This window comes from Saimiri boliviensis, chromosome 4, assembly GCF_048565385.1.
Source record: "Saimiri boliviensis isolate mSaiBol1 chromosome 4, mSaiBol1.pri, whole genome shotgun sequence".
NCBI lineage: Eukaryota > Metazoa > Chordata > Mammalia > Primates > Cebidae > Saimiri > Saimiri boliviensis.
In genome coordinates this window covers 303068-325414 of record NC_133452.1, presented here as the reverse complement: position 1 = coordinate 325414, position 22347 = coordinate 303068, and the positions used below count along the sequence as shown (strand labels likewise).

At 46.0% G+C, this 22347-nt stretch overlaps 1 pseudogene; it reads left to right on the top strand.

Annotated features, from left to right (window-relative positions):
* Positions 1–15347: 15347 nt before the first annotated feature.
* Positions 15348–17631, top strand: LOC141584115 (cobalamin trafficking protein CblD pseudogene; annotated as a pseudogene).
* Positions 17632–22347: the final 4716 nt, after the last annotated feature.

Genomic DNA, 22347 nt, shown 5'->3' with positions numbered 1-22347 from the left:
TGGTTTATCCTATTTACTGAACTTCCAGGGGACCAGCTGGGCCTCTGTTTCTGGAATTTTGTAAGTGGTTAGTGACCCTGGTGGATGATGTTCCCCACATATCATCTCAGGGTAGGAATGTGGTCAGACAGTTGGCCCTGAACCAGCAATGAAGGGTGGGCAAGTAGGGCTCCAGCCACCCACTCACCATAGTGGCCTGGGTGTGTCTGTGGCCTCATTCTCTTAAGGAGGTGGGCCGGGGTATCTAGCAGGGGCTAGTGGGTGGGAATCAAGCCCACCATCTACTCACATGCAGTGAACCCCATATGGAAGGGGATTGGGTCCTGAAGGCCGTAGGGTACAGTTGCTGGCCTGCATACTTGGGGTAGTCTCTCTCCAAAGGCACAGACAGGGTTTCTGAACGGGGCCTGGGAAGACAGGCAGGTGCTCACAATTGCCGTTTTCCCCCCTGACAACCAGTGAGGAAACAAATGCCTGCACGGAGGTCTGACCTGCCCCAGTCTGCAGGGCTGATGTTCCCTGGAAAGGTGGCTAATGGGCGTTCTCCTGTCTGTCCCCCACTCCAAAACTTCAGGGCAATAGTAATCCAAGATTGTCAGGATGAGACTGGTGAGGGTGGCACCTTTGGGGATGGGTTCTTTAGCCTGGCAGAGTCTCTTCCCCAGGCTTCTCAGGAGCCTGGACTTCAAGACCTGCTTCGAGGAAGCTGTCAAATAAGATGTGTGCATGAGCTGGGTGCTGGGCAGCACGCCGGGACAGTGCTCTTCTACGTGGCTCTTGTAGAACTTGTCCATGGCCTGTGTGATGACATCTTGGTAGTTCTCCACCCACTCATATCAGACAGGACAAAGCCAGTATAGCCAGGGGGTGGGGAGAAGTACAGGATTCACCCCAGGTCCCCCGGGCACACCCACCTGCCTCAGACGTGTCAGGGAAAACAGGCGAGGCTCCTCTTTTTATTGTCTGAATGTTGGCAATGGGCTACTGGGGGCAAATGAGAGCAGGCAAAGAGGATCGTACCTCATCTTGAAAGAAGTGGCTCCTGGAAGTAGCAGGGAGGTGGGAGAGGTCCCCCATGCTCCCCCAACCTGTTCTTGGAGCAGGAAAAAGGGCCTCTCTGACAGCCCTCCTCAGTGGCTTTCACTGTTTGAGGGGTATCCTTGCCCAGCCCAGGCACACACCCACTTGAGATGACCTTGCATGGATCCAGCTGGGAAGGTTCAGCTGCAGCAACCACCTAGTGTCTGCACTCGAGCATGGGGTCAGATGCGCCTTCCTCCTGTAGCAGTAGTGGTACAGCCGGAGTGGCAGGGGGGCAAGTCACTACTGCAATTCTCACCTGAGTCTAGGGGTTGGGATTGGTACCCACGTATTTCCCAATTACCTGGTTCCATCTGAGGATTTTATGGATAGGAGTGGTGCTCTTTCAGGCATCGTATCCATATTCTAGCTACAGGTTTGGGTTTCCAAAGTTTCTGGAGTCCCCCTTCCAGCCTGGCAAGCATGGCGAATAACAGGGGAAGGAAGTTAAGCCTGAAGGCAGCAGTACCTGTCTGGGTATGTTCCCTACCCCTGGTGTCCTCTGGCCCCTAGTTGTTTACTTCCTTGGGTGAGAGTCAGCTTATGATCTCAATATTTTTGTAGGACTTCAGAACTGTACAGACAGAGGCCAAGGGGAGCAGCATCTGGAACCGGCAGCTAACCAGTGTAGTGGGGGTCATACGACTCAGCTTGGTTTCAGCAGGGAATTCAGGGAGGCTTGGATTTGCTGAAGCCCTAGATGAGCTTGGGCTTGGATATGGAAATGACGTGGAGCAGGGGCCCTTCTGCACGCTGGAGTCTTTGCGTAGTTGTACCCTGGTACATCCACAGGTGTTCCCCACCTGGAGTGCAGCTGTGGATAGAAGCTGGCATCGTTGTGGAGGGAAGAGGAGAGGAGGAGGCAGGATGAGTCTCCAGGGCAGCCCCAGCAGCCAGGAAGGGACTCTGCAAGTGAGATGCAGATCCGGCCTGTGGGCCACTTAGCAGCTGCTTGGGCGGCTGCAGATCACCTGACCTCTGCTCACCAGGAAATGGGAGTTGCAGCAGCACTTACCTTCTGGGACTCCTGCAACTTGAAGGGAGAGCATACATCATGTGCTGAGAACGCACCTGACTCAGGCAAGCTTCTCCAACAGCACCGCATCAGATTAGCATCCAACCTGTATAGGACAGCACCAGAACTCCCTATTCCTCATTGCAACTGTAATAAAAGGGAGTCTCTGTCCTAGGAGAGCAAGCACAGGCATATTTGTGCAGTGGGCACATGACCCAGGTTGGGGAAAGGTCCTTGGATATATGCTGGTTTCACCAGGAATCTGTGGTGTGGGTTTGGCCTCGACTCCTGTACCCCTGGAGGCCAGTAGCCCCCTGCATGGGACCAGGACTGGCAGGTGGGCAGGTGGGCCGAACTTTGAGGGAAGCCATTGTTTGGCCTCATGGGAAGGTGGTTGTTGATGGTTCGGTTTTGCAGGGCCTGTGTGATCGCCCAAGGAGTGCAAATTGCCTTAAAAAAAAAAAAAGCCAAAACTGACACAAGCTCACCAGTTGACAAGGTGAGGAATGCTGGTAATTGTCCTCACCTGCCTTTTCCCCAGAAGTAAGTGGTGTTCAGAGGTGGATTTGGTTCCTTCCCAGCCTTTCGCCTTTGCATGTAGCTGTGTGCCTATGCTTAGGTGTGTACTCACACATGTTTCCTGGCGGGGTTACTTTTTTGTTTTGGGGGGAATAACTGGTGACGCAGCCTGGCATTTGCTAACCTTGTCTTTTAGTGTGGAGTCCTCTATAGAGTGGGCATCGGGTACTTACTAGCTGGCCTTAGCTGTTTGGCTGCCCCAGCTTCTGCCCTTCACAGACATGCTGGCCACCCAGTGTGACATGCAGTGGGCTTGTTCGCAGCTAGTATGATGAGATTAGTGAATAAGCTTGCAATTCCTTGGCAAGGAAATGAATGGTAGGTTAAAAGGAGCTTCAAATAAAAATTAATGGCAGAATAGCAAGATAAGAAGTTGGATATATTCTTTAAAGAAGTTCCTTTGTTATGGATGCATAGTATTCCATGGTGTATATGTGCCACATTTTCTTTAGCCAGTTTCTTTTACAGACTTTGCCAGAGAGTGTGGAGATCAATACTCCCAGAGGCAAGACCAGGTTAGCAGTGAAAGGGTGGGGGAGTTCCAGTATTTAAAAAGTCCTTCTCTTACATCAGTAACACTTAAGTCCATTCTTAGCTCTACTTTTGCTTTGTCAATGGGGCCTTGGTTTCATGACCATAGGTAAATGTCCCCTCCAAGCATTTCTTTTTGTTTGTCCTCCAGCTGTTAGTGACAGACCTTGCTTTAATAAGAAGCAAGGGGTAGGGCAGGAATTTCTCATCACACTGTGGGTGCATGTCTTGTGTGCATGTGTGCAGAAGTATGTGCTTGATTTGCTCCTGAAATGTTTGAAGTGAGCCTATGATCAAAAGCCAGACATTACAGTGTTAAGCGAGTGGCCTGTGATTCTGAGTTATCTTTGCCAGCATTCCTTTTTGAAGGTACTGAAAGAAGACATGTTTCCTTGCTTTCTAAACAACCTCGGTTAGGCATGAAGGGGAGAACCAACTGATTATAGGGAACTGTTAGTTTTCAAAAGGCCTCATTGCCAGTGGAAAGGGGAGAAAGAAAAAAATGACGCTGCAGAAAGCAAATGCTCTGATGATTCATGCATTACTTGCCATTTTTTTGCATAAGAACTAAAAACTAAACACTGCTTGCGGCTCTGAATTTCTCAGGGGGAAAGGATAAAAGGTTATTTTCCTCTAAGGACAACACCTAATATTTGCACCACAGGGTGAAGTCATTTTCACAAGTATTATTTTGTTTGCCCATTTTCATCCTCAGGCTGAATTAGACTTTATGTTTCATTTTTGACTGAATCTGTCTCTGCTTGAGCAGTGGTTGGTAGAGATCCTTCACGTCCCTTGTTAGTTGTATTTCTAGGTATTTTATTCTCTGAGTAGCAATTGTGAATGGGAGTTCACATGATTTCACTCTCTTATGGCTACTACGGGTGTATAGGAATGCTTGTGATTTTTACACATTGATTTTGTGTCCTGAGACTTCGCTGAAGTTGCTTATCAGCTTAAGGAGATTTTGGGCTGAGACAATGAGGTCTTCTAAATGTGCAATTATGTCATCTGCAAGTAGAGAAAACTTGACTTCCTCTTTTCCTAATCGAATGCCCTTTATTTCTTTTTCTTGCCTGATTGCCCGGGCCAGAACTTCAATACTATGTTGAATAGGAGTGATGAGAGAGGGCTGACAGAAGTTTTCTGAGTGACCCAGAAAGTCCTCAGTATGAGATAGTGTGATGGGGGATGCAGTGAATCCATTGCATCTCTGCTGGAATTGCTTTCTGGAGACTTGGAGATGTCAGGGTTGAAATGTCACACAGGAAGTCACTGGGCTGGTAGATAACTAGAAGAGGGGGAGAGTTAGTCCTGATTTTGTACCTTGGTTCTGCCACTTACCAGTTCTGCTGCTCTTGCTACGGAGATTATGTTAACATACTGGCACCAATAATAATCACTGAAGGTTATGAGTTCTATATAGTAAGTAGCATTTGCCTCATTTTACAGAAGAGGATACAGCGTCAGAAAAGTTAGTTGCTTTCCCTAAGTTCCCTGGACACATTTGTTACCCGGATGCAAACTCAGGCTTTGTGATGCCACGCCCTGTGAGAATTCCATCACATCATCACTGTCTTCCCCAAATGGGTTTGGCCATAATTAGACACAGGAGAGACCCGTTGTTAGGAAACCATAGCCACATCAAGGAGTGGTTTGGACTCTCAGCATGCTGCCCACTGGTAAAGCTCGCATGTGTTCTGTTGAGTGGTTTATATAACTTAAAAAGACCCAGTGATAGTGCTTTGATGTTGACCAATAACAACAAGACTCTTCTGTTCTCTTTTGTCTTGTATTCTCTCTCACATTCTGTGCTCTGATTAGTAGCGGAATCTCTCATTCCTACCAAATGATTCAATTCAGGTAAACAAGTATATTTGTTTGTAGCATTACCACTACTCCAATTCTTGGTAAGAAAGGGAGAACTGAGCCGTCTTCCATAAGACTATTGGAGAGAGTACTGTGACAATGCACTTACAGTGCTTAACACAGTGCCTGGGACAGAACAGCACCTTTTATCAGTCATAACGCTTATTAGTGCCGTTTTAAACTAGCTGTGCTTGCAAGTATGTCACTTGGCCTCAAACCTTCACAACTAGCTGCCGATGTATCTGCAACAACACCCAGCTCCAGTGCACACAATTTCTAAAGTGTCTGATGTCAGGGTTTTGGATGTAAAGATCGCTCACTTTTTTCTCTTTCTCAGAATTGGTCCCTGCTTTCTTTTCCCACGACTACTTGCATTTTTAAGATAAATTAATTTAAAAATGCAAAGTGGTCTTGCCTCAAAAGTATCATAAGTATAAAATAATAATGGCAGACTCATCTTGGAAACCTTATTATACCCTCTCTAAAGGCAAATATCTGTTTATTCAGGTCCAACCCTTCACTGAGAGGCAATGAGATTTAAGCCCCTTGCCCATGTCTCAGGGCCTGTTCAATCTTAGAAGAGAAGCTCCTCCCTGTGATTCCCAAGGCAGACAGTGGTGAATTAATTCTAATGAACATGGAACAGTCAGCCCATTTGTGTCCCTGGGATGTGACCCAGGGGGTTGATCTCCCATCTCCTGGTTGATCGCTTTCATGCTCAGGCTGAATTAAATCTCAGTTTTCACTTTTTTTTTTTTTTTTTTTTTTGAGACGGAGTTTCGCTCTTGTTACCCAGGCTGGAGTGCAATGGCGCGATCTCGGCTCACCGCAACCTCCGCCTCCCGGGTTCAGGCAATTCTCCTGCCTCAGCCTCCTGAGTAGCTGGGATTACAGGCACGTGCCACCATGCCCAGCTAATTTTTTGTATTTTTAGTAGAGACGGGGTTTCACCATGTTGACCAGGATGGTCTCGATCTCTCGACCTCGTGATCCACCCGCCTCGGCCTCCCAAAGTGCTGGGATTACAAGCTTGAGCCACCGCGCCCGGCCCAGTTTTCACTTTTGATCGAATCTGTCTTTGCTGACAGAAGTTTTTTTGGCAACTCAGAAAGTCCTCAGTGTAAGAGTATATGATGGAGGATGCAGTGAATCCATAACATCTCTGCTATACTTTCTGCAGATTTTGAGGTGTCAGGATTGAAATGTCACATGAAGTCACTGGACAGGTAGATAACTGAAGAAATGGCCCCATGAAGGCATTGTTTATCTCGTTCCAAACATATCTGGCTCCTTTTGAGAGGCAAATAAGGGAGGAAGAGAGATATTCCTGAATTTGTACCCTGGTTGTGCCACTTACCAGCTCTGCTGCTCTTTCTAGGAAGATCATGTTAAAATATTAACACCAATAATATCACTGAATGTTATGGGTCATTTTATCCTCACTACCCAAAATGTGGTTCTTGGGCCAGCAGCATTGTTATTTCCTGGATGCTTGCAAGAAATGTAGCCTCTCAGGCTATACCCCAAATTACTTAGAAATTCTGATTAAATGAAGAAGAATATGCATCTGATCAAATCCTCTGAGTAATTCATATGCTTTGGGCAGTTTGATAATTGCACTTGCAATTATCTCATTTCTTCCTCAAAGATACTCATTTTGTAAACTCTATCTCCTGGTAATACTAACCACTACCCTGCTTTACGTGGAAGGAAACTGAGGCTCAGAGAGGTCAAATGGCTTGCTCAACATCATACAACCAGAAAGAGGGTATGAAGCTAGGTTCTCACCAAAGCAGATACTCTTAACCACTATGCAGTTGGGAGACTTAAATAAGATGCTAAGTATCCATCATTCAGCAGAGTACCTGGCACACTATACATGGATGATACATGCTGGTAACCTTCTCTGTTACTTCTCTTTCTCTGTTCTGGTTATTTTCAGACTTCCAGATGCTCCCTTGCCATGGCATTGATGTTGGTCCACCCTAGATAAGAGAGGCCCTAACTAAGTTCCTGGCTCCCCCTTGACTAGGGCAGTGATTCTTGACTGTGCCTTGGAGGGAGTGATGTCTGTTTTCTCTCTGGATCCTAGAGGGTATCCTAAAGGGTGTTGCCAGGCCCTCTTCTTCTCTTCATCCCCAGTGAAAAGAACTTGATGATGTTTGCTCCTGACCATGAAGCTGGGAATGAAAGCAATGCCCTGATAGGCTGGCTGGCATCTTGTTCTCTTCCTCTTGACAGGTATCATGGATTTTCCTAGAGCAGACATGGGATGAGTTCAGGATTTTCATCTTTTATTTATTTTGGTCCTGGGAGTTGCATAAATGGACTGGTCTTTGTCGAGGGGACTTGTGGTTTCACACTTTATTTTTATTTGGAAAAATAAAGGGTTCTGATTTATAGAGAGCTTATTTCTAAAAAGGATGAGCATGTTCATAGTTAACGAGTTGTCATGGTTTTGGTTTCTCAGTAATAAGTATGTTAAATCATACAGGACAGGAGAATGGTTGAAGGATTGAAAGACAAACATGAAATCTTTTGATAGGTAAATAAGGATGGAGGAAGGGGAGGAGAGTTAGTTTTGTTAAATAAACAGGAGTATAATTGAGTTCCACATTCCTATCATTTCTAGACCAAATTTTTCAACCAGATGTAGCTCAGATCTTATTAGGTGTTCTGTAGAAGACAGAGCAGATCCAGAGCCTGTGATATTCACACCGCCTAGTCAACCTTATCTCAGGCTTTAGACATGAGTACATGGTGAGGAAATGCTTTGGGACAAGGTGGAAAACTCCTGGGGCAGCTGGGTGAAGATTATAGTGAATCAGATTATTGAAGTAGCTTCTCTCATTTGATTAATATCCTTGACAAGGAGTTTAGGGAACTGATGGTAAGTGTATTTGTGACTACATTTTAGGGAAAGAAGTCTGAAATCAGGAGAAGACAGAATGTGCATACATTCTCTTTGGAGAGCCTATTGTCTGTAACAGAAAATATGTTAGTTATTTATTGTTACATAATGAATCTCCTCAAAAACTAAGTGACTTAAACAGCAACAAATGCTTATTATAACACAGTTTGTGTGTCAGAAATTCAGGAGTGATTTAGCTGCATGGTTCTGGCTTAGGGTCTGTCCTGGAGTTATAGTCCAGATGTTGGCGAGGACTGCAATCTCTGAAAATTTAAATGAAATTTCTAACGGGACCAGAAGAACCATTGCTAACTCACATAACTGGAGATACTGTCTCTTGGCAAGATGCCTCTGCTCCTTGGACATTCAAGAACCCTTTGGAGTGTCCTGAGTGTCCTCACAACCTTGTGTCTGCCTTCCCTCAGAGCACACGTTTCAAAAGAACAAGAAAACGGCTGCAATTTCTTTTGTGTCCTAGCCTCAGAAGTCACATGTTGCCATTACCACAATATCCTATTGGTTATACAAGTCAGCCCTCTTTCATGTGAGACAAAATTATACAAGAATATGAATACTGGCAGGTGGGAATCACGGGGGGCCATCTTTGACGCTGGATCTCACAAAAGATAATATATAATTATTTAGGGACTGGGGCAAGTGGGGCATTCTGGGTTCGTAATACTCTCCTTAATTGTGTGATCTTAGGTCATTTGGAATCTCTTGGTCTCTGCTTCTTAATCTCTAAAAACATTAGAATGATCTCAAATACTCTAATGCTATGTGATTTTGGTCTGATGGAAAGGTGGAAAACTTGCCACCTGATGACCTCTGACGGAAAGGTAGAAAACTTGCCACCTGATGACCTCAGTTTGAAGTCCAACTCTCTCTCACTTGCTGGAAGGTCTAATGTAAGTCACTCCCAGTTCTGAAAAATGGATTTTTGATCTGCCAAGTGGGGATGGTCCTGAGGATTAAAAGAGATAACGGATGTGGAAGTGTTTTAAAAATTTAAGTTCTATGCACTTGTAAGATGTTTTATTTCCTCATAAAAAAGCTGAAGTAAAGGAAGCCAGAAGGAAGTATCATTTTATTTTCATTGTATTAAATGAAAATAAAATTGCCTTCTACTCTTCAATGAATTATGAGCCCTGGAAACAGGCTCTTCTATCTGCAAGCTAGACTGTGATCTTTTGAGTTATGCCAGGTGGTTATGAGGGAATGTGTTCTCTTTCTGGGTCCGTGAGGGGGCATAGCTTTAAGGGCAAGAATTTCCCAGTGCCATGCCCTGCTCCCATCTCTCTCCATCCAGGAGATTCAAATGTTTATGTTTGAATTTCACAGGAAGGGGAAGAAACTAAAAGTCAATCACTCCAGAGGAAGTTCTAAGAAACTCCTTTCATTGGCTCAGCGTCTTGGAGAAGGTGGGGGTTTCTCCCAGGATAAAAGTCCATGCTCCCTCACCTGCACTGGATTTCCAACTTTCTGGAATCCCCTCCCACATGGTAGGAGGTCCCTCTGGGATTTCCCCTCTGGAATTCCCTTCCACACTCTTTGTGGAAGCCTTTCTCTTCTTCTCCTTTCCTTCTCTTTTCTATACCTAAATAAAATCACCTTTCTGCAACACCATCTTTGGTCCAGAATTTAACTTTGCAAGCATACAGTGCAGCTGAAGCAGTACCACTGCTTATTCTTTAAGAGGTTGGAGGTCAAGAACCCACAACATCCAAGAAGAAACCTGGTTATAGTTATTATAATAGAAACTAAAAGCCATATTATTTCACATGTATACTTTACAACTTAAAAAGAGCTTTACTGACATGTTATTTAGGCCTCATTTTTTTTGCCAGTATAAAATACCTTGTTTATGAAGGTACTTTTTAAACAAGTAGTTTTTAGAAATGTGAATGTATGATTTTGGAAACTTCATGCTGATTGTTATTTTTAGGATTGCTTATCACCCTCGCCCATGAAGTGGGTAAAGTTGGTCAAGTAGATCTCCTCCTTATCTTTCACATGAATAATTTGGATCTCAGAAAAGCTAAGTGGCTTATCAAAGACTCAGAGCCACTCAGGATGAATCTGTAAAGGCACATCTTATGTCTGTGGCTATTTTGTTTTACTTTAAAAACTGCTTTAAACCACTGAGATGAAAATGACAACCAAACTAATCAAAATCATTATTAAATTCTATAAACCCATCTTACGTTCTTTCCTGATGCCAAGTACTAGAGTCATAAAGATGAATGAAATGTGGTTTCTCACCTTGTGTAGCTCACTCACTGGTGGAGATGCTGGATAAGGCTAGACATGCAGGTAAATAATTTCAAGATAGTATGATACATCTCACTGTAGAAGTTTATTAAAAAGTATGTGCCCTGGGGGAAAAACCAAAGACCAAAACATGATCTTCCGATTGAGGTTGTAAGAAAGGGAGCGGGGAGCCTTAAGCTGTATGGTAGAGGCAGGAAGGGAGTTGTTGAATAGATTATGATGGGCATCACACAATGTGCAGAACTAGGGCTAGGGTTAGGGTTAAGGTTTAGGGTTAGGGTTAAAGGTTAGGGGTTAGGGGTTAGGGGTTAGGGTAGGGTTAGATAGATTTTATTCATAAAACTGCAGGGAAAGAGAGACTCCAGTGTAGAGCTGGGCTCAATTCCAAATACAACCAGAACAAGTGGACATTTTTAGCCAAAAAACAAAATAGAGGCTTGGGGAACATGGATGGATGGAAAATTGACAAAAGGAGACATCAAGTCTGGGAGGATTCTGGCTGAACTGACCTGATGTTATCCTTACCAGAGGCAGGCAGGTAGGCAGTTAGGCATCACCTGGGGAATGATGGAGGTGAGGAGTTTAATCAGATGCCAGGTATCAGGGGTAAGGAATTCTCTCCTAAACCTTCTTAACAGTACTCCTATTAAAACTCCATTATGCAGGGAAGTACATGACAGGCCTTGTTGGGTAGAAGGCCCAAGAGAGCATGGTTAAAGTTTGGTCAAGCAAAGAATCTTGATTGGTGTCTTGGCTTGGCTTCTTGGAGATTTCTGGATCTCTGTTTCAATGTCTTTTGTAATTTTTAGAAAACTTTGAGCCATCATATCTTCAAGTTTTCATTCTGACCTATTTGTTTCCTACTTCTGGGCCTCAATCACATGTGCATTAGTGTGCTTGATAGCACTCAGGCTCCTGGATACTGTTTTTTTGTTTATGTGTTTGTGTTTCATTGTGGGTCATTTTACTGGCCTATCAAATTTCATGGTTTCCTTCTTCAGTCATAGAGCTGACTAATAATCCCACTGAAGAACATCTTCACATTTTGCTATGTTTTCTCGTATCTATGATTTCCTTTTTATCTTTTTCACACAACTTCTTTCTCTCTACTGAAATTCCCCCTGTATTCAGGCATGTTGCCAGCTTTTCCACTTGAGGATATGTTAGTGATACATCCATTTATTTAATTATTAGTTTATTTACTTATTTTTATTTTTTATTTTTAAGACGGGGGTTTCACCATGATGGCCAGGCTGGTCTTGAACTCCTGACCTCAGGTGATCCATCCACCTTGGCCTCCCAAAGTGTTAGGATTACAGGCGTGAGCCACAGCGCCCGGCCTACTTATTTATTTATTTTTTTAACTATTTACTTGTAAATCTTTATTTATCTGTATCTTTATCATAAAGAATCTGTCTCCCATTTTTGGTGTTTGACTGTTGACAGCTTCTGAGCTCCAGCCCTCCCTCTTTCCCTCTGCCTAGCATTGGGCCTGGGGATAAGAGAGCCCGGGTTTTCCCTCCTCTGGTGCTTGCAGGAGATTCAAGCCATGTAAGCCCTTCCTGTGCACAGGCATCTTCCCCGGGGGCCATCCCCTGCCACCGTGAATCCTCAGGACTGTTCCGGCTCTCTCAAGCCAATTTTGGGCCTGCATGGGAGATCTGTCCTGATCTCCCCAGAATGCCTCATTATGTGGGTAAAATCAACCTTTTAACACTCTCCTGTGGCATGTGTTTGCCTCATTAGTTTCCACATGTGAACCAAACTTAGAGACTGGCCAGGACAAACTGACAGCAAGGTTCAATATTTGAGTCATCTCTGAGTCTGGTCCTGCTGATGACTGTGTCTGCTGACAGTGGTGTGTGTGTCGGTGTGTGTGTGTGCGCGTGCGTGTGTGTCGGTGTGTGTGTGTGTGTGTCGGGGTGTGTGTGTGTCAGCCTCATCATCTCTGAGTCTGGTCCTGTTGATTACTGTCTGCTGACAGTGGTGTGTGTGTGTGTGTGTGTGTCGGTGTGTGTGTGTGTCGGGGTGTGTGTGCGCGTGCGTGTATGTCGGTGTGTGTGTGTGTCGGGGTGTGTGTGTGTCAGCCTCATTTCTGAGTCTGTTCCTGTTGATTACTGTGCTGACAGTGGTGTGTGTGTGTGTGTGTGTCGGTGTGTGTGTGTCGGTGTGTGTTGGTGTGTGTGTGTGTCGGGGTGTGTGTGTGTCGGGGTGTGTGTGTCGGGGTGTGTGTGTCGGGGTGTGTGTGTGTCAGTGTGTGTGTCGGTGTGTGTGTGTGTCGGTGTGTGTCGGGGTGTGTGTGTGTGTGTCGGGGTGTGTGTGTGTCGGTGTGTGTGTGTCAGTGTGTGTGTCGGTGTGTGTGTGTCGGTGTGTGTGTGTCGGTGTGTGTGTCGGTGTGTGTGTGTCGGGGTGTGTGTCGGGGTGTGTGTGTGTGTCGGTGTGTGTGTCAGTGTGTGTGTGTGTCAGTGTGTGTGTCGGTGTGTGTGTCAGTGTGTGTGTCGGTGTGTGTGTCGGTGTGTGTCGGGGTGTGTGTCGGTGTGTGTGTCGGGGTGTGTGTGTGTCGGGGTGTGTATGTGTCGGTGTGTGTGTGTGTCTGTGTGTGTGTGTGTCGGTGTGTGTGTGTGTCGGTGTGTGTGTCGGTGTGTGTGTCGGTGTGTGTGTGTGTCGGGGTGTGTGTGTGTCGGTGTGTGTGTGTCGGGGTGTGTGTGTCAGTGTGTGTGTCGGTGTGTGTGTGTCGGTGTGTGTGTGTGTCGGTGTGTGTGTGTCGGGGTGTGTGTCAGAGTGTGTGTGTGTCGGTGTGTGTGTGTGTCGGTGTGTGTGTGTCGGTGTGTGTGTGTCGGGGTGTGTGTGTCGGTGTGTGTGTGTCGGTGTGTGTGTGTCAGTGTGTGTGTGTGTCGGTGTGTGTGTGTGTCAGTGTGTGTGTGTCGGGGTGTGTGTGTGTCAGTGTGTGTGTGTCGGGGTGTGTATGTGTGTCGGTGTGTGTGTGTCGGTGTGTGTGTGTCAGTGTGTGTGTGTGTCGGTGTGTGTGTGTGTCAGTGTGTGTGTGTCGGGGTGTGTGTGTGTCAGTGTGTGTGTGTCGGGGTGTGTGTGTGTGTCGGTGTGTGTGTGTCGGTGTGTGTGTGTGTCGGTGTGTGTGTGTGTCGGTGTGTGTGTGTGTCGGTGTGTGTGTGTGTGTGCGCGCTCGTCAGCCTCATCCTCTCTGAACGCCACACACCCTGCCCAGAGCAGCAGCGCTGGGGCTCCCGTGCCGGGGCCCGGCCTTCGGCCCCCTCCTCTCAGGCCGCGGCGTGGTGCTGAGCCGTCCCGCTCAGAGGCGAGCCGGGCCTGAGCCGCGTCGTCCATGGCGCCCTTCCGGGCAGCACCGGCTCCGGCGCCTCCGGCGTGACCTCAGGTGACCTCGCGCGGCGCCGTCTTCCCCTTCCCGGTGCGCCCGCGCCCCCCGGCGGCCCCGGGGCTCCTTCTCCTCGGCCGCCTGTGCCCGGCGGTCTCCGGGGGCTGCGCGCCGAGGGCGGGCGGACTCGGTTCCCCGCGCAGCCCCGTCGGAGAGGCCGCGTGGCGGGACCGCGGTCCAGGCGTTCTCGGCGACCGGCGCCGCCTCCCACCGCAGCCGCCCGAGTGCGCGGCGGGTCCCGCGGGGCCGGGGGGGACCCTCGGGGTCGGGGTGCGGCCGTTTCCCGCGTCTCCGCCCGCCGGGCCCCGGGGCAGGGGACGCGCTCCCGGCGCACTGGGCGGCGGCCTCCCCGCCGGGCCGCGCGGGGTCGGGCTGTGCGGAGCGCGGGGTCCGAGTCCTCCCGGCCTGCGGCGCCCCGTCCGCGCGCGGCACACGCGGGGTCCGAGCGCTCCCCGCCCGCGGCGCCGCCTCCCCCGCGCCCGCCCCGCCCCAGCCCGGGCTCCCGCCGGGCCCCGGCCGTTCCGCGCCGTCCGGGCTGCTCGGCCGCGCGGACTCGGCCCCTCGGCGGCTTCGGAGCTTCACCTGGCGGCCGCGCGGGCCGTGTCGCCGCCGGGCTGGAGGGACGCCGCGGGGCTCCGCCGTCCCCGGCCGGCCTCGGGTGTCCGCGCCCGCCCCGCGGAGGCCGTTTCCGGGACGGGGAGGCTGACGGTCGCCGTCCCGAGTGCGGAGGCTCCGCGGACCGGCGGGGGGACTCGGCCTTGTCCCGGGCCCTTCTCACCCTGAGCTGTCCCGTGTGCGACATAGAAGCGCCATCTTTCCCCTTTTCGTGACTTGGACGCTTTGGAGGATCAAGTGAGTCTAAGGTATGAAAAGTTCCCTGTTAAACTCTCAAGTTGAGCTGTGAGTTAATCACTCTGCACATGTCAGGGGTTCCTGTGATTTTCTTCCATGTAGGAAGTAAAAGTCTGGAGAGACTGACTTTTACAGGAATCCAGATCTTATCCGTCCCTTCAGAACGCGGGTCGGTGTTTTAAGCACCTTCCTTTACATTTGTTTTTGCATTCATTCCACATACGCACTGAAACCTTTCTTGATAAAACACCAATTTGAGGAGTTCATGGATCCCTGACTGAAGCTACAAGCTTCTTCTCTGAGACCTAAGTGTTTTTTTGAGGAAGGACGTGAATAAATAATTAAATCAGTGACAGGCAGGGGTGCTGTGGCTGCTCAGTGCGAGGCAGTGTCTGGGGGTCTCCCGCTGAAGGTGGACGGATGCTGGAGGTTGCTCTGCAGAGGGAGAAGGAAGGGATGCAGGATGGGACCCTTGGAGGCCCAGGGAGGTCTCTGAGATCCGGGGGAGGAGCGGGAGAACCCTGGCAGGCTGTCTGCTGTCTTCAGTGGGGATCAGCTTCCTCAGGACTGGACGAGGTCCCGGTGGACTGAGCCATCTGGTGGGCACAGGGAACCAGTCATTCAGAGTAGGAAATTATCCCACTGCTCTAATCTGAGGCTATCACAGAAAATAAAGAGTGAACCATTATAGTTTTGGCAAATAGTGGATAGCATGCAAGAGAGATTGAGCTGCAAAGGTGAGAGTTACCACTGGATCCATGTCCACGTGACCAGGGCTAAGACCCGTGATTGCCACATGTCCCACCCCATACTGGCGAGCCTGTGTCCAGGGTGGCATGTATTCAGCAGCCAGTGTGGCACAGGCAACCACTGTATGACATCCCGCCACTGGCCAGGATGTCCTGGCGCCCCCCACATGCCTGTCTGTCTCATTCTTTTGCACCCCAAAGAAGAGAGAGGACCAAAGGTTCCCCACTTAATTACACCATGTCAGAGCTTTCTGGAGGCAGGAGCATCTTCACTGGAGATACATCTTCTAGTGACAAAAACACTGAAATGCCTTCCTGAAAATTCTCCGTAAAAAGTAAGGATTCAGGCCACTATTTAACAGCAAAAGAGTCAGGTTCTGGGACAGCTGGAGGCAGTGGTGGTAACTGGAATAACTTTCCAAAGGGAAGCTGTTTTGCGAACGGTCCTTTCCAGTAGAGATGGCCAATATGCTTTCGAACAGTGCCAGACTGGCTTCCTATTGCCCAGGATTTTGCTCTTTAGTTAAAAGGGTTGTCAACTGCAAAGACTTTTCAACTGCAGGATCATCGGGTTCTGAAGAGTCTCGTGGCCTCTGTGTCTCCAGATACATGCTTTCAAACACTGTGGCCTGATGAAACTATGGGACCATTTGGACCTCAACATAGAGGTTCCAGCTTCCTTGGTTTTGATTGTCACCTCAATGAGACTGGTTCACTGAAGAAAGCCTGGTTCATAAAACTTTGCCTGATATTCTAGCAGAACCTTTATCAGGTGAAAGACAAGTTTGTGATGGCACAACGTGTGAATGAATTTTATGGTAATGAGGCACCTGTTGAACACAAAATGAACAGCAGAGAAACTTTGAAAGTGCCAGAGTAGAGTGTGCAATACAGATATGCCCAGAATTGCTGCAAGAGATTTTGAAGCACTGCTTCCAGAAGTTGCTAATAGCAAACTAATGATTCTGACTGTAACACAAAAAACTAAGAATGATATGATTGGTTAGAGCGAAGAAGTAGCAATTGAAAGAGAAGTTCTTTTAGACAGTGGTGCCAAGGAACTTTGCTATGCTCTTCAAGCTGAGGGATACTGGGCTGACTTTATTGATCCATCATCTGGTTTGACTTTTTTTGGGCCATATACAAACAACAGTCTTTTTGAGACAGATGAAGGCTACTGACATTTAGGATTCTCTGTCAATGACCTTGAATGCTGTAAAGTGATTTGTCATAGTCTCTGGGGTGTCCATGTAGTTGTGGGAAGTGTCTTCACTAATGCAACACCAGACAGCAGTATTATGAAGAAATCAAGTGGAAATTATCACCAATGTTCATTTATTTGCTGCATTATTTGTATGTAATATTTGGGTTGAACTATAAAGACTGTGAGACTAAAGTTTTTAAAAGAGAAAGAGATGTCTTAAATCCAGAAACCATAACATCAAAGAACCAGCAATGCTCAAAAGAAGCTATAAAATTATAATCAATTTTCATCAGTGTATTCAGTGCCATGTACTCAATTCCAGTCTTGCTGAATCTTGGGTTAGCCGTGTCATGAACCCATCAGTTTCTCAACTAGACTTCTGGAAGCTTCACTGAGTTAAGTGTATGGTCTTAAAGTTATTTGAGCAATATCATCAGAAGCTTGTAACCAGAGTACCTGTCATAGTCTTTTCTCTGGGTCTCAGAGGGAGTCCTGTGTTGGAGACCAACATTCTGATCCATAGCTGATTGCAGGAGGTTTTAGGAAAGCATCAGGCATAAATAATATCTAAATGACAAAGAGCTTGAAATGACTATGACAAAAGATCTGATGAGAGTTCATTATACCACAACTGACAAGGACATTCAATTTTGTCTGTGGCAGATGACATTTAAAATAATTGAAAATATGACTCCTAACACTATACCAGCACATAGCATGGATAAGGAGGACATTGACAAATTTCCAGGAATTTTATATAATTTCTGAAAACATAACAGTTTACCAATTCAAATATAACAGAGGGAAGGTTAGATATCTCTTTTTACTTGTGTATTTTGTACAGTTTTTCTTATAAAAAAAATACAACGTACTTTATTTGCATAACTTTTCCTGCATACTTTGCATAGAGTTTCTAGTTATTCTATTATTTCTAGTAATTTTATTGATGTATACATTATATTTTTAACACTTAGTAATCTTTTTCCAGAGTAAACTAGGAAGTAGACAATTTTAAATTGTCATATGTTAACATTCTATAGTAGATGAGAAAATGTATGAGTATACGATCTCCCAACATCTAGAGTGATGTTCCCTCATAGTATAATTTCTCAGTGTTGTGGACAAAAAAAAAAGTTTATTAACAGGCCAAAATATCTTTATTCTCTCCATAAAAAAATAGAGGACAAAAGTATATATAAAATTGAATTAGTTACGTTCAGTAATTAATGTTTTAGTATTGTATCTTATTTATAAATGATCTAGATATTTAATGCAAATCTTTTAATTAGCTTAACTTTAAGGTTAAAAATTACCAAAAGTACTTTGGAAACTATTATTAGGCAGATTTGCTGTAAAAAATTATTATTGAAATAATGTTTTTTAAAATAAGAATAACAATTAGAATCAATTTATAAGCTTTAAGATTTTAAGTATCTAATAAGTATAATATTAGCTTATTTGAGTAGAACTCAAGAAGAATAGAAATTTATGTTTGTTTTATATTTAATAGTGATAGCTCTGAAGGCATAGTTGTTTTATTACACCAAAAATATTAAATTGGTCTTATTTAACTATGTTTTATGTAAATTGTGTTAACTTGAAAAACTTTTATATCAGTTTCTACATTTCTAGGAGTTTGGGGAATATTTATGTATAAATGCTTATTTTTTTTCCAAGTAAGTTAGAATAGAGCATTTTTAGAGGATTGTATAAATGAATTTTGCATTGCTATCTGGAGTTAAGAAAATATCACATATACCTAACATAAGTTAATAGGCAAAAAACACAAATAGAGATCTCATAGGTTTCATCCTAAAATTTTGGCCATGAATCAGGCATACGTATTCTCATGGTTAATTTTAGAGATCTGCTTGATTGGGTTAAGAGACACGTAACTGGTAAACCACAGTTTCAATATTTCTACTCATTTGATTACAAGTTCTCATGCATCAAAACTAATTAACAAAATGACAATTTCTAGGACTTCTATGGGAGAGTATGGAAGGTCTTTTGAACTTTGTAATACTGTCAACTGAAGAACGATGAGGTTCAGAAATTTGGAAAGGAGTGATTTCATTTTTTACATTTTTATTTATTTTTATTTTTTTGAGAAGGTGTTTCACTCTTGTTGCCGAGGCTTGAGTACAATGGTGTGATCTTGGCTCACTGCAACCTCCACCTCCTGGGTTCAAGCAGTTCTCTTTCCTCAGCCTCTCAATTATTTGGGATTACAGATGTCCATCACCAAGCCTGGCTAATTTTTTGTATTTTTAGTAGAGACAGGGTTTCACCATGTTGGCTAGGCTGGTCTCAAATTCCTGAACTCAGATGATCCACCCACTTTGGCTTCCCAAAATGCTGCAATTACAGGCATGAGCACCTGCACCCAGTGAGAGATTTACTTCCTGTAAAGAGTTGCAGCCTGCAGGGTAGTCCTTTTAATAGGCTGCGAAGCATAGACTCCATCCAGAAGCCAGAAGCAAACACTTTAAGGGAGAGATAAAGGAAACAGAAATTTATGCTAAGTGGCATGGTCAAATACAAATATTTAATAAGCTCTAGGAGGAGTCATGAATATTTATGAAAGGAGAAATGAGTGCAATCGCAGTTGAGTTTCTTACTTCCTCATGGGTCCCTTGTACAAAAAATGGCAGTGTTACCATGATGACAGGGCAAAGGGTGAAGTTTTCAGCCTTCTGACATCAAAAGGTGAAGCAGAGGACATGAAAACTTGCTCTGTGGCTCTGTGCATCCACTGTATACTGTCCAGACCCTCTCTGTCATGGGTGGTCTCTTAGCAGGCAAGAAAGGAAAGGCAGCTTCAGGCAGATGGTTGGTATCAGTGGCGGAGTCTTTTGAAGGGGCTGGTTTCTCTTAAATCCTTTGGTTAGGTGTCTGTTCAGATTTGTGTGCATCTTTAATTGGGCTGCTTTACTTGGTTTTAAGATATTTTTGTGTATTGAATACAAATTCTCAGATCTGTATTTTGCAAATAGTTTCCTTCAATATGTGGCTTGTGTTTTTATTCCCTTAACAAGATCTTTTCCAGAGTATACACTTTTAATATTAAAAAAATCCACCTAATTCTTTCTTTGGTGTGTATTGACAGTTTGTGTTGTTTGTTAAAATTCATTACTGAACCCAAGAGCAGATAGCTTTTATTCTATGTTTTCTTCTGGAAATTGTATAGTTTTGCATTTTTAGTGTAAGGATGATTTTGAGTGACTATTTGTATAAGTTGCAAAGTTTTCATCTACATTCATTTTATTTCCTATGGTTTCCAATGAATCGTTCCTTCACTTAATTTGGGAAAGACACAGGATAGTGGGCTCTGTTAGAGTTGGTAGATAGCTAGACATGAACATGATGGGAAGGCTCACCTGGAGGGATCATCAAAAATTTATAAATTAGTAGCATCTCTAATGCTGGAGTGGATGGGCGCTTGTCAGTTGTGCGTAGGAGGAAGAAGAGGTACCTATGCAGAAAGAAACACCCTAGAACTCCTCTTAGGATGCCCCAATCATCATTCACTCTACAGCTAAAATGTCAGAAAATTGCTAGCTACGTGCTGATAAGAAGGACAATGGGGACTTTTTTTTTTTTTGGGACGGAGTTTTGCTCTTGTTACCCAGGCTGGAGTGCAATGGCGCGATCTCGGCTCACCGCAACCTCCGCCTCCTGGGTTCAGGCAATTCTCCTGCCTCAGCCTCCTGAGTAGCTGGGGATTACAGGCACGCACCACCATGCCCAGCTAATTTTTTGTATTCTTAGTAGAGACGGGGTTTCACCATGTTGACTGGGATGGTCTCGATCTCTTGACCCCATGATCCACCTGCCTCAGTCTCCCAAAGTACTGGGATTACAGGCCTGAGCCACCGCGCCCAGCCCGGACAATGGGGACATTTTAAGAGAAACCTGGGAAAGATTTCTCTTAAATCTTCCCCTCCGGGGTTCAAGTGATTCTCCTACCTCAGCCTATTGAGTAGCTGGGATTATAGGCACATGCCACCACAACCTGCTGATTTTTTTATTTTTAGTAGAGACAGGGTTTCTCCATGTTGGTCAGGGGGGTCCCAAACTCTTGACCTTGTGATCCACCTGCCTCAGCCTCCCAAAGTGCTGGGGTTACAGGGTCACACACGCCTGACCCGTGTGACACTTTAATGAAGTAAGGTGTGTAGGTGATGGCTGCCTGATCATCTTCCCACCATGGGGCAGGGCTAGGGGCTATGTTGTCTGGAATTCCTCAGCTCTTTAAGCTGGTAAGGGAAGAAGAAAGAGGAAGCTCTCGGGGGACATGCGGCAAGGTTTGGTGGGGACATGGCTCACCAGATTGTATCTGGTGTTCCCATGTAACTTGTAACGGCTCTCATGGGAGGTGGCCTAGAACCTCAGGGAGCGGGGGTTGCTCACTATCACCTAGGGGTCGGGGGAAGAGAAGCTGAGGCTGTACAGAGCCAGCAGGCAGGGCGGAGAAACTAGGGCTAGGTGCGGCAGCTCATACCTGTAATTCCAGCAGTTTGGGAGGCGGAGGCAGGTGGACCATTTGAGGTCAGGAGTTTGAGACCAGCTGGCCAACGTGGTGAAACCATCTTTACTAAAAATACAAAATTAGCCAGGCTTGCTAATGCATGCCTGTAATCCTGGTTACTCAGGAGGGTGATGCAGGAGAATCGCTTGAATATGGGACGCTGAGGTTGCAGCGAGCCGAGGTCATGCCACTGCACTTCAGCCTGGGCAACAAGAGCGAAACTCCGTCTCAAAAAAAAACAAAAAAAAAAAACAAAAAAAACAAACCTGCTCTGCCATTGTGGATGCAGGTGCAACCCCTGATGTGTCCCTTCTGCCCTACTGCTCCAACATCATCCACAACCCCCAGCTGTGGATTTGAAGTCCTGCAGTGCAGACAGCGTGGATTTGCAGAACTGCGAGCCTGGGGTCTGTCCTGCAGCAGGAGACACAAGAGGAGGGAGCCCTGAGTTTGAGCCAGAGGCAGGCTGTGGTGTCCCCCTGCAGGCCCTGATCTCCTTGTGTTTTGTGACACTCCCCCATATCCTCACACAAGCCCCCATATCCTCACACAAGCCATCCCCATTTTCAGCATGATTACAGATGCTCCTTGACTCATGACGGGGTCAAGTCCCCATAAATCTATTATAAATTAGTAATAGCAGCCAAATGCAGTAGCTCACGTCTGTAATCCCAGTAGCTCACGTCTGACTTTGGGAGGTCAATGTGGAAAGATTGCTTGATCCCAGGAGTTCAAGATGAGCCTGGGCAACACAAAGAGATCCTGTCTCTGAAAAAAAAAAAAAAAAAAAGTGAAAATATACTAAGTTGAAAATGCATTAATTTATTTTTTGTTTTTTTGGTTTTTTTGAGACGGAGTTTCACTCTTGTTACCCAGGCTGGAGTGCAATGGCGTGATCTTGGCTCACCGCAACCTCTGCCTCCTGGGTTCAGGCAATTCTCCTGCCTCAGCCTCCTGAATAGATGAAATTACAGGCACGTGCCACCATACCCAGCTAATTTTTTGTATTTTTAGTAGAGATGGGTTTTCACCATGTTGACCAGGATGGTCTCGATCTCTCGACCTCGTGATCCACCCACCTTGGCTGTCCAAAGTGCTGGGATTACAGGCTTGAGCCACCGTGCCTGGCCTTCATTTATTTTTGAGACAGAGTCTCACACTGTCATCCAGGCTGGGGTGTAGTGGTGCAGTCTTGGCTCACTGCAACCTCTGCCTATCAGGTTCCAGTGATTCTCCTGCCTCAGCCTCCAGAGTGGCTGGCATTACAGGCATGAGCACTGGGTAAATTTTGTATTTTTAGTAGAGATTGGGTTTCACCATGTTGGGTAGGCTGGTCGTGACCTTTTGACCTCAGGTAGTCTGCC